The sequence below is a fragment of the Vombatus ursinus genome, unplaced genomic scaffold (assembly GCF_900497805.2).
Source record: "Vombatus ursinus unplaced genomic scaffold, bare-nosed wombat genome assembly UNPS02014804.1, whole genome shotgun sequence".
Classification (NCBI taxonomy): domain Eukaryota; kingdom Metazoa; phylum Chordata; class Mammalia; order Diprotodontia; family Vombatidae; genus Vombatus; species Vombatus ursinus.
The window spans coordinates 11,522,157-11,535,936 of record NW_020954582.1 but is presented as its reverse complement, the minus strand read 5'-3'; positions in this window follow the sequence as shown (position 1 = coordinate 11,535,936).

Genomic DNA, 13,780 nt, shown 5'->3' with positions numbered 1-13,780 from the left:
GAGCCATTTTCCAGTGCTTATTAACCTTTTGCAAGCTAGAGATCCTCTAGTCCCTCATTTTTGGAATTCTTTTTATCTCTGGGTTTTTACAATGTCTGATAAAAGGGTGTTGCTATATCATCGTTTACCAGGAGATGGCGACCTAACTAACATTTCTCCACTTCTGAAAGCTGTATGTGTATCACCAGAGTTTTCTGCTTTTCTAAAATAAGTCAATTACTTATTGCAAATTCTGTAAGCTCAAAATACAATACTTTATTGAAAATGGAGGATATCTTTGTCAGGAAGTGTATACATTCTTGTTAAATATGTTTGTGTATTTTGTTGGTGTGGAACAGTTGTTTCAGTCATGTCTGACTCTTTATGACCCATCTGGGGTTTTACGGAAAAAGATACCGCAGTGGTTTGCCATTTCCTTCTCCAGGTCATTTTCCAGATGAGGAAACTGAGGCAAACAAGGTTAAGTGACTTGCCTAGGGTCACACAGCTAGGAAGTGTCTAAGGCGAGATTTGAGCTCAGGAAGATGAGTCTTCCTGAATTCAGGCCTGGTATCCTATCCACTGCATCACCTAGCTGCCATCACTTTGCACATAGTAGGCATTTAATAATTATCTAGAATTGTATTTATATTTTATGAGTTTTAAGCTTTGTCCTAAAAATCTCCCCCACTATATTATATTTCTCTCTTTTTTCCACTCACTCAAGCCTCTACCTCCTATCACCTCTCTATTAAGTTTCTACAATAGTTTCCTAAATAGTTTTCCTGTTTCCAGTCTATGCTCCCTATAATCCATCTTCTCCACAGCAAACTGATATTCCTAAAACATAAATCTCATCATGTTGCCTTCCTACTCCAAAACCTTGAATGGGTCTCTGTGGTTTCAAGGATAAAATACATATTCCTTATCACGCAATTAAAGCTATACTGAATCCATCCCTTCCCTGCCTTCCCAATCTGATTTCCTCTTATGTGTCTTTACACAGATTTATTGATTGATTCTGATCAAATTGACTTGCTCCCTGTTCTCCATACTTTCCATTCCATCTCATAAATCCCACATCCCATACACATCCTCTCTTGCCTGCATGACTGTGCACCTGGTTCTCTATTCCTGGAGAGCACTCCCCCCATTTCTGCTTCATAGAATCTTTAACTTCCTTCAAGACAATCCAGGAACCACTCTCAACACAAGAACTTTCCTGCTCCCCACAGTTATTAATACTCTCTCCCTCTTGAAATTACTTTGCATTATTTTACATACCATTTGTATCAATTTGATTGAAAATATTCTGTCTCCTCAATAAATTGTAAGCCCCAGGAGGGCAGGGACATTTTTTTTGTCTCTGAATCCCTAGCACCCAGCACAGTGGCTCTCATTTGGCAGACAACGAATGTTGAATTGAATGAGTATTAAATTACGTAGGGCTAGCAAACTGGATTAATTCTTCTCATTTATGGGTCAGCAGCTCAAATTCTGCCTATCCAAATAATGGCCAAAATCTATCTAGCAAAAGTATCTAGTGATAAAGTCAGGGCAAACTTTAAGTGAAGTCATGTAAACAAAAGTTCTTTGACATTGTATTCCTTATTGTCCTTGAAAATATGTTTTCTTTCTTTCTAAATTCTCAGTACGTCAGAATTGCCCAAACTTTTTCTTCCCACGTCCCCGTTTTGGCAACAAATTAATTGAGATAGATCCACGATGAGATACAACATGCATTCCTTTTAAAACATGACTAGATAACATAGAGATTAATGGATATTTTTTCAATATGATAAATAATGTCTCTCTAAAAGCAAAAACCAGCATTATATGCAATTGGGATAAAAAATAGAAGCCTTTCCAATGAGATCAGGAAAAAGTGAGCATGTCCATGATCACAACTATTACTTGATATAGTGCTAGAAATGGCAAGTAAAGCAAAAGAAAGAAAAAGAAACTGAGGTAATAAGCATTGGAAAAGAGGAAAAATCACTTTTGCAGATAATATTATAATGTATTTAGAGAACTAAAAATGAATTGAAACAATAACCTCAATAAGATTCTAGATCTTACGATCAAAATAAAGGTAAACTGAGGCACAAAGTTCCAAGCACTATCAATTGAAAAAGAGCAGATTTGCCAATAAGCAGGGTCTCAGCCCCCTCAGAAAAGCTAAGACCCTGAATCAGGGGACAGCTCTGTTTTATGGACAAAAGGAGGAACATGTAGAATAAAAGGTAGTGTCATAAGTGGGGAAAATGGTATGATCGATTATAAAGCTTGTAGCATCATAAGCATGAAGAACAATATGATTGGCTGGAAATTGGGGATGCAGGTTAGTGACAACCCTGCTTTACATCCTGTGGCTAAGTAACGTTCATTGTTTGAGTTCACTTGCAAGGACAGTTTAGAGATAGTGGAACAGACTACCAGATAACAAACCAGAATCCCTGACATCCACCTGCATCCTTCAAGGATAACAAATTTATTCAAAGCAGGAATAGAACAGTGATTAGCAGGAGAACTGAACTTCTAAACTGAACTCAGACAATGAGGGATTTACAAGAAAGCTGAATTTCCAAACTTAACCCTGAGACAAATGAAACATGACTCAGGCACTTACAAAAGTGTCAGCAGTGATACAGAAAGAAATCAATAACAAAGTAGAATTAATTTTATTTTCCTAATTCTCACAGTTTATAAAAGAAATCCATCTAAATTATTAGCATTTTTACATACTATCAACAAAACACAGAAGGAAAATATAGAAAGAGAATGCCCATTTAAAATAACTACAGAAGGGAATTTATATGTCAACATATACACAGGAAGTATGTGAATACAACTATAAAACACTCCTTACACAAATAAAGACAGATTAAATAATTGGAGAAATATCAATTGTTCTGGGTAGGCTGAGCTAATATAATTTAAATGATAATGTTGTTTAAATTAATTTACTTACTCAGTACTATAATAATCAAACTACTAAAAGATTACTTTGTAGAGCCAGAAAAAAATAATAATGAAATTCATCTGGAGGAAGAAAAGGTCAAGATTCATAAGGGAAATGATGAAAAAAAGCTGGAAGGAAGGGGATTTAGCAGTTCCAGATCTCGAACCATATTACAATAATTATCAAAGTGATTTGTTACTGGTTAAGAAATACACAGGGTGACCAGTGGAATAGATTAGGTAAAAATTATACAGAAACAAATGAGCATAGTAGCATAGTGTCTGATAAACCCAAAGACCCCAGCTACTGAAATAAGAACTCACTATCAACCAAAATCTTCAAGAAAACTGGAAAGCAGTTGGGCAGAAACTAGGAATTAACCAACATTTCACCCATTTGGCAAGATTAGTTCCACTTGGATACATGACTTAGACATAAAGGGTGACATCATAAAGAAATTATGGAAGAGTTCACAATCAAACAAAAGGTAGAGGATGACAGAAGGTAAAATGGATAACCCGGATTACATAAAATTAAAAAGTTTTGCACAAACAAAACCAATACAGCTAAAATTAGTAGAGAAACAGGCACCTAGAAAAAAATCCTAGCGCTTTCTTTCTCTGATAAAGGTTTTACATATGTAAGAAATTGACTCAAATCTATATGAACAAGAGTCATTCCCTAATTGATAAATGGTCAAAAGTTATACAAACAGGCAGTTTTTAGAGGAAAAAATCCAACCTATCAATAGCCATGGGAAAAAATGTTCCAAATCCCTAATAATTAGAGAAATTTGAATCAAAACTACTCTGAGGTTCTACCTCACACCTACTGTATTGGCAAAGTTGATAAAAAAAATGAAAATGACAAGTGTTGGAAAAGCTGTGGGAAAACAGGCCCATTAATGCACTGTTGGTAGAACTATGAACTGGTTTCTGGAAATAAATTTGGAACTGTGCCCCCCAAAGTTACTAAATTGGGCATACTCTAACCAAATGATACCATTACTAGGTACTAGGTCTATACCACAAAGAGGTCTTTCCTTAAAGAAAGAGGAAAAGGACTCTTGCCTACAAAAAAAAATTACAGCACCTCTTTTTATGGTGGCAAAAACTACTTTTTTTTCTTTTCTTTTTTTTTTTGGCAAGGTAATTGGGGTTAAGTGACTTGCCCAAGGTCACAGAGCTAGTAAGTTTCAAGTATCTGGTCTAAGACTGAATTTGAACTCAGGTCTGCCTGACTGCAGGGCCAGTGCTCTATCCACTACATCACCTAGCTGCCCCAAAGTTTTTTGTTTTTTGTTTTTTTTTTTCTTGCTTTTTTTGTGAGGCAATCGGAGTTAAGTGACTTGCCCAAGGTCACACAGCTAGAAAGTGTTAAGTGTCAAGTGTCTGAGGCCGGATTTGAACTCAGGTCCTCCTGATTCCAAGGCCAGAGCTCTATCCACTGCACTACCTAGCTGCCCCATGGCAAAAAACTAGAAACTAAGGGGGACCTATCAATTGGAGAATGTACAAACAAATTATGGTATATGGATGTAATGGAACAGTATCATATCAGAAGAAATTGTGAAGGGGACAGTTCTGGAGAATTGTGAATATTATTGTACCATAAGAAATTATGAAGGGGATAGTTTCAGAGAAACTTGGGAGTACTTGTGGAAACTGATTGAGAGTGAAATGAGCGGGACAAAGGGTACAACCTATATAGTAGCTACAACACTCTAAAGACAAAGAACTATGAAAGACTTAAGCACTCTGATCATCACAATGGCCAACCACCATTCTACATGACCAGTGATAAAACATGCTACCCATCTCTTGTCAGGGAGGTGATAAGAGTCAGGGTGCAGACTAAGAAATATGTTTTGTAGACATGGTCAAAATGAGAATAAGTTTTGCTTGACTAATGCATATTTCTTAGAAGACTTTTGTTTGTCTTTTTTTTTAATGTAGAAGGGCAGGTTATTGGTGGGGGAAAGAGAAAACAGATTTCTTTATTGAAAAAATGTAATTTAGGGGCAGCTAGCTGGTTCAGTGGATAGACCTGGCCTTGGAGTCAGGAGGACCTGAGTTCAAAACCAGCTTCACACACTTGACACTTACTAGCTGTGTGACCCTGGGCAAGTCACTTAACCCTGATTCCCTCACCAAAAAGCAGCAAAAAAAATAATAATAATCATAATAAGATAGTCCCAGCACAAATCCAACACCTGAATTTCCTTTCCTTGTCTTATGTATATCATGAAAATAATAATTAAAATAATATTGACAACAACAATACATTTACATAATCCTTTAAAGTTTGCAAAATGTTTTATCATAACTCCCCTCTGAGCTAAGTTGTGTATTAATATCCCCATTTTATAGTTAAGAAAACTGAGATTCAGAAAAGTGAAAGAATATAGCCTATGACACTTATCTAGTAAAATTTTTTTTAAAGCAATTAAGGTTAAGTGACTTGCCCAGGGTCACATGGTAACAAGTATCAAGTGTGTGGTCTGAGGTCAGATTTGAACTCAGGTCCTCCTGACTTCAGGGCTGGTGCTCTATCCACTGCACCACCTAACTGCCCCTAATAAGTTTCTGAAATAGGATCTAAACTCAGGTATCCTGACTCCAATTCTGGTACTCTCAGTTTTTAATAAAAACTTATTTATTGAATTTCCTTATTAGGCACAATATATTAATGTTTGCTTCAAAATCCATCTAGGATAAGGGTTCTTAATGGGAGATAGGTTAATGTGTTTTAAAAATGATTTTTTAACTGAATTTAATATAATTTTTTCAATATTACATATGGTATATACATGTATATATATGTACATGCATACAAATATATATATAGATACACACATGTGTGTATATGTGTGTGTGTGTCTATGCAGCTAGGTGGTACAGTGGATAGAGCTCCAGGCCTGGAATCAGGAAGACCTGAGTTCAAATCTGGTCTCAGACACTTACTAGCTATGTAACCCTGGGGAAATGACTTAACCTTGTTTGCCTCAATTTCCTCATCTGTAAAATGAGCTGGAGAAGGAAATGACAAACCACTCCAAGTATCTCTGCCAAGAAAAAGCTAAATGGGGTCATGAAGAGTCAGACACAACTGAAAAATGACTGAACAACAATAAAATATATTTTCTGCATTTAAAAGCATTATTCTGAGGAGCCCACAACATTTCATTTTCCAAGGGGTCCAGGGCACACACACAAACACACACACACACACACACACACACACACATCATAGGTTAAGAAACCTTAATCTAGGGTATTCAACTAGTCATCCCTTTCTCTCTCCTTAAAAAGAATGATCATAGACATATGTCACAGGTGAGTTTTTTAAAAAGGTAAAAGAAAAAAGAGACTTAGAGAATTTTCAGTGTAGTATGATAGGAAAAGTATTAGATTTGGAGTCTGAAATCCTAGGTTAGAAATCTGACTCTGTCACTCACTACTTGTGTGACTTCAGGCAAGCTATTTAAACTCTCTGGGTCCCAGTTCCCTAATCTATAAAATGATGAAGTCTCACTCTATCTCTCTAAGGTCCCTTCCAGCTCTTAATCTATGGTCCTATGTTCCAGAATATTGATAGCAGCACCCTCTGTGATACAAAGAATTAGATTGGGGAAGGGCTGAAAAATTGTCATATGAATGCAATGGAATATGATGTTGTAGCACTCTCCTCTTGGAATATTTCTCAATTCCCACTCAAATAGAAGAGTGAGTCCTCAGAAGGCAACTGCTCCTTATTCTCATGGTTCTATGTGAAGCCCTGAGGGTAATTGGTGTTTTTAGTAGTCTTTCCTGAGCCCCCACCAGTGTGCTCCCATTGAGTGTCAGCCTGACTTTATTAGTATTCTGAAAAGGCATTTACTGATCAGATATAGCAAAGTCAGTTGTTACAGAAAAATCCCCAAAACTGGGGAATAAACTCTCATTTGGAATTCCCAAAGTCCTTAAGAAGAATGGGTTCAAACTTAGAGAATACATGTGGTCAAACAGTAAACTCTAAGTTTTTTCATCCCTTTGTGGAGTCCTCATGAAGTTCCCCTTAGGTGTTGCTTTCTTCAAGGCTCTGAGGGCTGGTGCATTTGTAGCATCCTGAATCTGTTTTTTTCTCAGTGTATCTCTCAGCTCCCAATGGAGATGCTGCCATTTGCCACTGCAACTCAAGGGATAGTGCTACTGGTTCTGATGGATACTGTTACTGTTGCCAATGGAAACAAATGCCAGAGAGTCTGAAGTTCACAAAGTTAATGCCTGGTCAATGTGGGCGGGTGGGTGGGTGGGGGGAAGTTGGGAAGGAAACTTGATCCTCTCTCCCTGAGGTAAATTTTCTCTTGAGAGACTAAGTGACTGCTCAAATAGCCAAATTTCCAGAGTGGCTTGCTGTTTTATCCAAAGCCCCACAAAGCATAATGGATTCTCTTTAAACAAACACAAGACGTTTTCTGTGCGGTGTCATATATATTCATCGAAAGGCTCAAAGCCTCTATGGTCTTTTCAGTTCTATTAAGGTCTTATTCATATCTTGTTTACTTTTGATTGATTGATTGATATGATCAAGATATATGAGCATTCTGTGATGATTAATTGGAGTGGTGATGCAGTCTCAGCCTTGCCAAAAGGGAAGAAAGAGAAGAGTGGGAAGATTGTTATGTAGATTCTTCTTTTAAATTTTATTTATTTGTTTTTAGTTTTCGACATTCACTTCTATAAGATTTTGAGTTCTGAATCTTCTATCCCTCCCTTTGCTTTCCCCTCCCCAAGACATCATGCAATCTGATATAGGCTATATATGTAAAATCATATTAAACATATTTCCACATTAGTCATGTTGTAAAGAAGAATCAGAACCAAAGGAAAAAGCCACAAGAAAGAAGAAACAAGAGAGAGAGGGAGGGAGGGAGAGGGAGGGAGGGAGGGAGGGAGAGAGAGAGAGAGAGAGAGAGAGAGAGAGAGAGAGAATAGTATGCTTCAATCTGCATTCAGACTCCATAGTTCTTTCTTTGGGTGTGGATAGCATTTTCCAACCTGAGTCTTTTGAAGTTCTCTCATATCCTTGCATTGCTGAGAAGATCTAAGTCTGTTAAAGTCAGTCATTGAACAGTGTAGCTGTTACTGTGTACAATGTTCTCCTGGTTCTGCTCATTTCAGTCAGTATCATTTCATATAAGTTTTTCCAGGTTTTTCTGAAGTCTGCCTGCTCATCATTTCTTATAGCACAATAGTATTCTATTACATTCATATACCACAACTTGTTCAGCCATTCCCCAACTGATGGGCATCCTCTCAATTTCCAATTCTTGGCCACCACAAAAAGAGCTGCTATAAATATTTTTGTACACATGGGTCCTTTTCTCATTTTTATGATTTCTTTGTGATACAGACCTAAAAGTGGTATTGCTGGGTTAAAGTTTTATAGACCTTTGGGCATAGTTCCAAATTGTTCTCCAGAATGATTGGATCAGTTCACAACTCCACCAACAATGCATTCGTGTTCTAGTTTTCCCACATCTTCTCCAACATTTAACATTTTCTTGTTTTGTCATGTTAGCCAACTGATGGGTGTGATGTGGTACCTCAGAGTTGTTTTAATTTGCATTTCTCTAATCAATAGTGATTTAGAGCATTTTTTCATATGACTATAGCTTTAATTTCTTCATCTGAAAACTGCCTGTTCATATCCTTTAACTATTTATCAATTGGTGAATGATTTGTATTCTTATAAATTTGACTCAGTTCTCTATGTATTTTAGAAATGAAAACTTTATCAGAGATACTCACTACAAAATTTGTTTCTCAGCTTTCGGCTTCTCTTCTAATCTTGGTTGCATTGGCTTTGTTTGTGCAAAAATTTTTAATTTAATGTAATCAAAATTATCCATTTTGCATTTCATATTGTTCTCTATCTCTTGTTTGGTCATAAATTCTTCCCTTCTCCATAGAACTGACAGGTAAACTATTCCTTGCTCTCTTAATTTGCTTATTGTCTTTATGTGTAAATCGTGTACCTATTTTGACCCTATCTTGGTATATGGTGTAGGATATTGGTCTATGCCTAGTTTCTGCCACACTGTTTTCCAGTTTTCCCAACCATATTTATGTAGTGACTCTGAGAAAAATAAACAGAACCAGAAAATAATATTGTTGTTCAGTCGTGCCTGACTCTTCGTGACCCTATTTGGGTTTTCTTGGCAAAGATACTGAAGTGGTTTTCTATTTCCTTCTCCAACTCATTTTACAATAGCATTTAATTAAATAGTACCAGTCAAAGATATCTTTGAGCAGAGGAGATAAATGACCAGGAGAAGTAACTGGAAGTAACTAACCATAGGAAGATCTATACCAAGGAAAAGAAGGTTTGAGTATTTTGAAAGAAAGGTTAGAGGCTAGCAAGTACAGCCTTGCCAGGAAGGAAATCACTGAGGCTGCTATCTCTCAGAGCAGTATGTCTGTTTGCTGGTGTCTGTGTATCTACAACTGAGTCTATATATGGTATGTCTATGCCATTTTATTGAGATTGCTATTAGAAAATTGTGCACACGAAACTTAGAAGGAAAAACCTCTCTGTGCCTGGTAATCTGTTTTTTTTGTTGTTATTGTTGTTTTATTTCTGAGTTCTTTAATGTTTCACCAAATCTTTCTTTCTCTTTCCATTCCTGCAGTCTGAGGACACTTCATAGGAGTTCAAGGGGAGAGATAGAGAAGAATTTTTCCCTCTCAAATAGCAGAAATTTATGGAAAGGGTGAGTGAATGAATTTATATGTTCTGTTTTGTATCTGTCTTGTGTCCTAGTTTGTGTTAGAAGGTTGCAACCTGTAAGATTTGGAAATCATTGGCAATATTTAAAACCCAGGTGCATTTCCTGGACCAGTCCCTTCAAAGAAGATCTCTCCAAAAAGGAATGGGAGATGACCTTCAAAGGTAATTGGGCTTAGCCTTCAAGGAAGACCTTCATTTTTTTGAAGGTGGTGGGAGGGTGCACCTGTCGGGTGTCCTAGACCTCGAAGGGCTCAAGAAGTCTTATATTCCTACCAATGTGTTCACTGAGTTGTTCCTTAATGTGGAGCTCTCCATATTTTTTTTTTGTTTTTGAGAGTTGAGAAAACTATATTTTCTAGCCTGTGAGATTTGGCGGCCATGCTCTTGGTGATTTTCTTGTTCCAGGGATTGAGGGACCCCCTGCCATGTCACTACTTAATACCCTAGTCAGTAAGGTCTCACAGGAATGTGATATCAAAGAGCAAATTTGATTTTTTAAAAATATACAATTGTGTATATGATTCTTTTAGTCTGAGAGGCTAATATCAAATCTATAGATAACATCTAATAAAATTACTACACTGAGAATAGCTACATGCTAGTGAATTCTATCTTTTTTCTTTTTAGGTGAATATTGTCAGTGGTGCTTAAAACCTTCTCCAAACAGGAAGGCTGATTTATCAGAGAAGCGGGATAAAATATCTGGGAGGCTGGTAGCTGCAGTCTCACATCACGATTACTATCTCATATACCATTGAATGTTTTTGTATGCTTGTCTGTGTGTTTGTTCTGAGACTGTGTTCAGGTTTGTTTCTTTGTGTTTAACATAATGGGGACTAAAAGTAGTTATATTTACCTTTTAAAAGGATCTTTTCCTTGAGAATGAATCAATATCTCTCTGTCTATCTGTCTGTCTTTCTCCTAGATTTCAGCCACAGTCTAAGTGATAGATAAGACAAATTTAGATAAGAGGGAGTCTTTGTTTTACGGTGTTTTAAACTAATTAGCAACTAAATTTGTGACTGATATGTAAGCTTGCTACTATGCATCTCCAGATTTTATTTTAAATGTTTTTATAAATGTTGAAATGTTATAGTGAGGTTTGGATTTAATATTTTTTAGGATTTGTTTTAAGAAAATAAGAGCACTCCTCTTCCAATGACAGATTTATTGTTTCACATCCAAGAAAGGAAGGTCATTTTTCTGGTTAAAGAAAAGTTTGTAAAGAGCAACAGTGAAGTAAAAAAATAAAATAAAATGAACTGCATCTTCATGTGAATTATGCATCTCACTGCATCTCAGTGTTATTTGAATAAACCAAATTTAAATTGAAACATTTTTATAATTGCTAAACACATCTTAAAAGATTTTGGGTGCTTCCATCTATTGGTGAATAGGAGAATTGCCAATTATTCACCAGTTTGATATAGGCATATTAAGAGTCAGTATTGCACCTTAAGGATAAAAGTCTTTAATAAGTCATTAGTTTTGTTTAACTATGTATGCTCAACTTTTAAAGGAAAAACTCATGAAGTAAAGATTAATGAGATAGTCTGAGATGCTTTTGGAATAAGAAAGAAAGAAAAATATGGAATAATAAGAAAAGGTGTGGGCTTTCCAACCACAGGAAGAAGTATACCAAGGAAAAGAAGGTTTGAGTATTTTTTAAAAAAAGGTTAGAGGGAAGTTTTGGCTTTGCTTAAGTGGGAAGGTTGTGAGAAACTTTATGAATTTATTTTATAGGGAGCTGTAGTAATAAGCAATTGCATCTTGATTTGAAAGTAAATAGAGAAAAGTTATAGAAGACTAGGAGTATATTGATAAGCAATGTGTTCTTTCTGAGATCGTAGGACAAGATTTGAACAAATTTACAATGTGCTCTTAAATGTGATAATTGGGGTAGATCAAAACCTAATGTCAGACAGCCACTTTAAAAATCTTTGCTAGTAGATTGAATGAAAATAGTGGATCCCAAATGCGAAATTCTAGGAATAAATGATCCCCGTGAAAAATAATGCTAAATAATTTAAATTATAAATTGAGATTCTGTGTGATACCATTTGGCAAATAGATCCAGGTACAATTGAATTTATTCTGGTCTCATTGTAAATGAAATGTGTTTCTCTTAATAAAGTGCTTATGATAAGTCAGAATTTATTCTACTGTTTGGCATTATTGTGTGTTTTGTCTTTCGTTCTTGAGGAGAACTATGACATCAGAGGAATGATGACGTGACTTGCAATTGAATTTGTTTTGAGTGAGGGAGGGCTGTGCAAAGTCACCAGCCTCACTTTCTCCTCCAGAGCCATCTAGGTCCAGTGGCCAGATATGGATCAGGATGACTGGAGATGGTCCAGAATGTAGATTTGGCATTAAGACAAATTGGGAAAATGCACGGATCTGGAGATTTGTTAACTGTGTGATATCAAATAAAATATCTTAGTTTATCAATTTGTAACATGAATAAATAAAATGACTAACATAAATATGATAATTCATTTTAGTAGAACTGTTGCTAAAATGGTAAACCCTAGATTCTTCTGGGTTATAAATTAAATTGTTTAAAAAATGGTGTAAATTGTTTGAAACTATTCATTTGGAAATGCAATAGATAATATTTTTACTGTGATTTTTATATAGCCAAAATCTCTTGGGGGCAGCTGGACAGAGCACCAAACCTGGAGTCAGGAGAACCTGAGTTCAAATCCAGCCTTGGACATACAACACTTAATAGCTGTGTGACCCTAGGCAAGTCGTTTAACCCCGATTGCCTCACACACACAAAAAATTTCTTTAGAATTTGAAATGCAGACTCCTGAGATCTTATGAAATAAGGCATTTTTTGAAACAACAATTGTTTATCCTATTTATCCTAGCATATTTTGAGTTAACCTAACACTGAATTTAAACAGGTAAAGCCTTTTTGTCATATGTGTTTTCATTTGGCCTGTGTAATGTGTTACTTTTCACTAATTGGGTTTTTGATGAACTGAGTTTTGTGCTAATGACTTTCCAGATTTTGAAGATTGTGAATTTAAAAGCCACTTGTGGTGCTATGAATGTTTTTCTGTATGAAGGTAATTTGGAAATGCATTTCATTGAATCAGTATCGCTTGATCAGTATGGAGTTTTGTTTCATGTTTTAAATTCATGTATCATGTTTCTAAATTTTCTTGTGTTGTGAACTCTAAGAAACCATGGTATATAAGAAATGCTGTTAAGGGTATGGTAATTTTATGTTATTGGAGATTTTAACTCCTTTTCATGATGGAACACTATGAATTATGAAGTGAAATAAAATTAAAGCATGAATATTATCAATCTTAAAGCTGTTGAAAGCACCTCCAAGAATTTCTAGTCATCATCAGCTTTCTCATTCTTTTCTAATTAAATCTGACTAACTTAAATCCCACCACTGATGGTGAGATGGATGAGATGGATAGAGAGTATCATGGAAACAATGAAAGTCAGTTTGGACAGACTCTGAGAGATAGTGGAGGATAGAAGAGCTTGGTGTGCTATGTTCCATGAGGTCACAAAGAGTTGGACACAATTGAATGACTGAACAACAACTGAACAGCTATAATTTCATTAAGAATAATATTCAAAGGAAACTAGAATCTGCATTCTCACTCATTGTACCCTAACTTCTTAAAGGTAACAGAAACAGAACACACACACCCACACACACACCCCAAATTTCTCTAACAGACCCAGGAGAAAATTCTTTGTCATAAGTATTCAAAGGGCTATGGACTGAACCAATGATTTCACAGGTGAAGGGAGCTCCCACATGAAGAAACTCTCTCTACCAATGTAGATCAACACCTTTCCTGAAACTTAGGAGTCCCAAGAGATGTCTGGAGCCCAGAGAGTTTCAAATGACTTGCCAGTATCACACAGCCAATATGTGTCAGAGGGGAGACCTGAACTCAGGTCTTCCTTCCTCCAAGGTAAGCTCCCTATCCACTACACTGTTGTTGTTATTGTCTCTCTATATTCACAAATACTCCCATTTCAACTCTATCTATCATCCAGGAAAGTACCTTGCTGGAAAGTACCAATCAC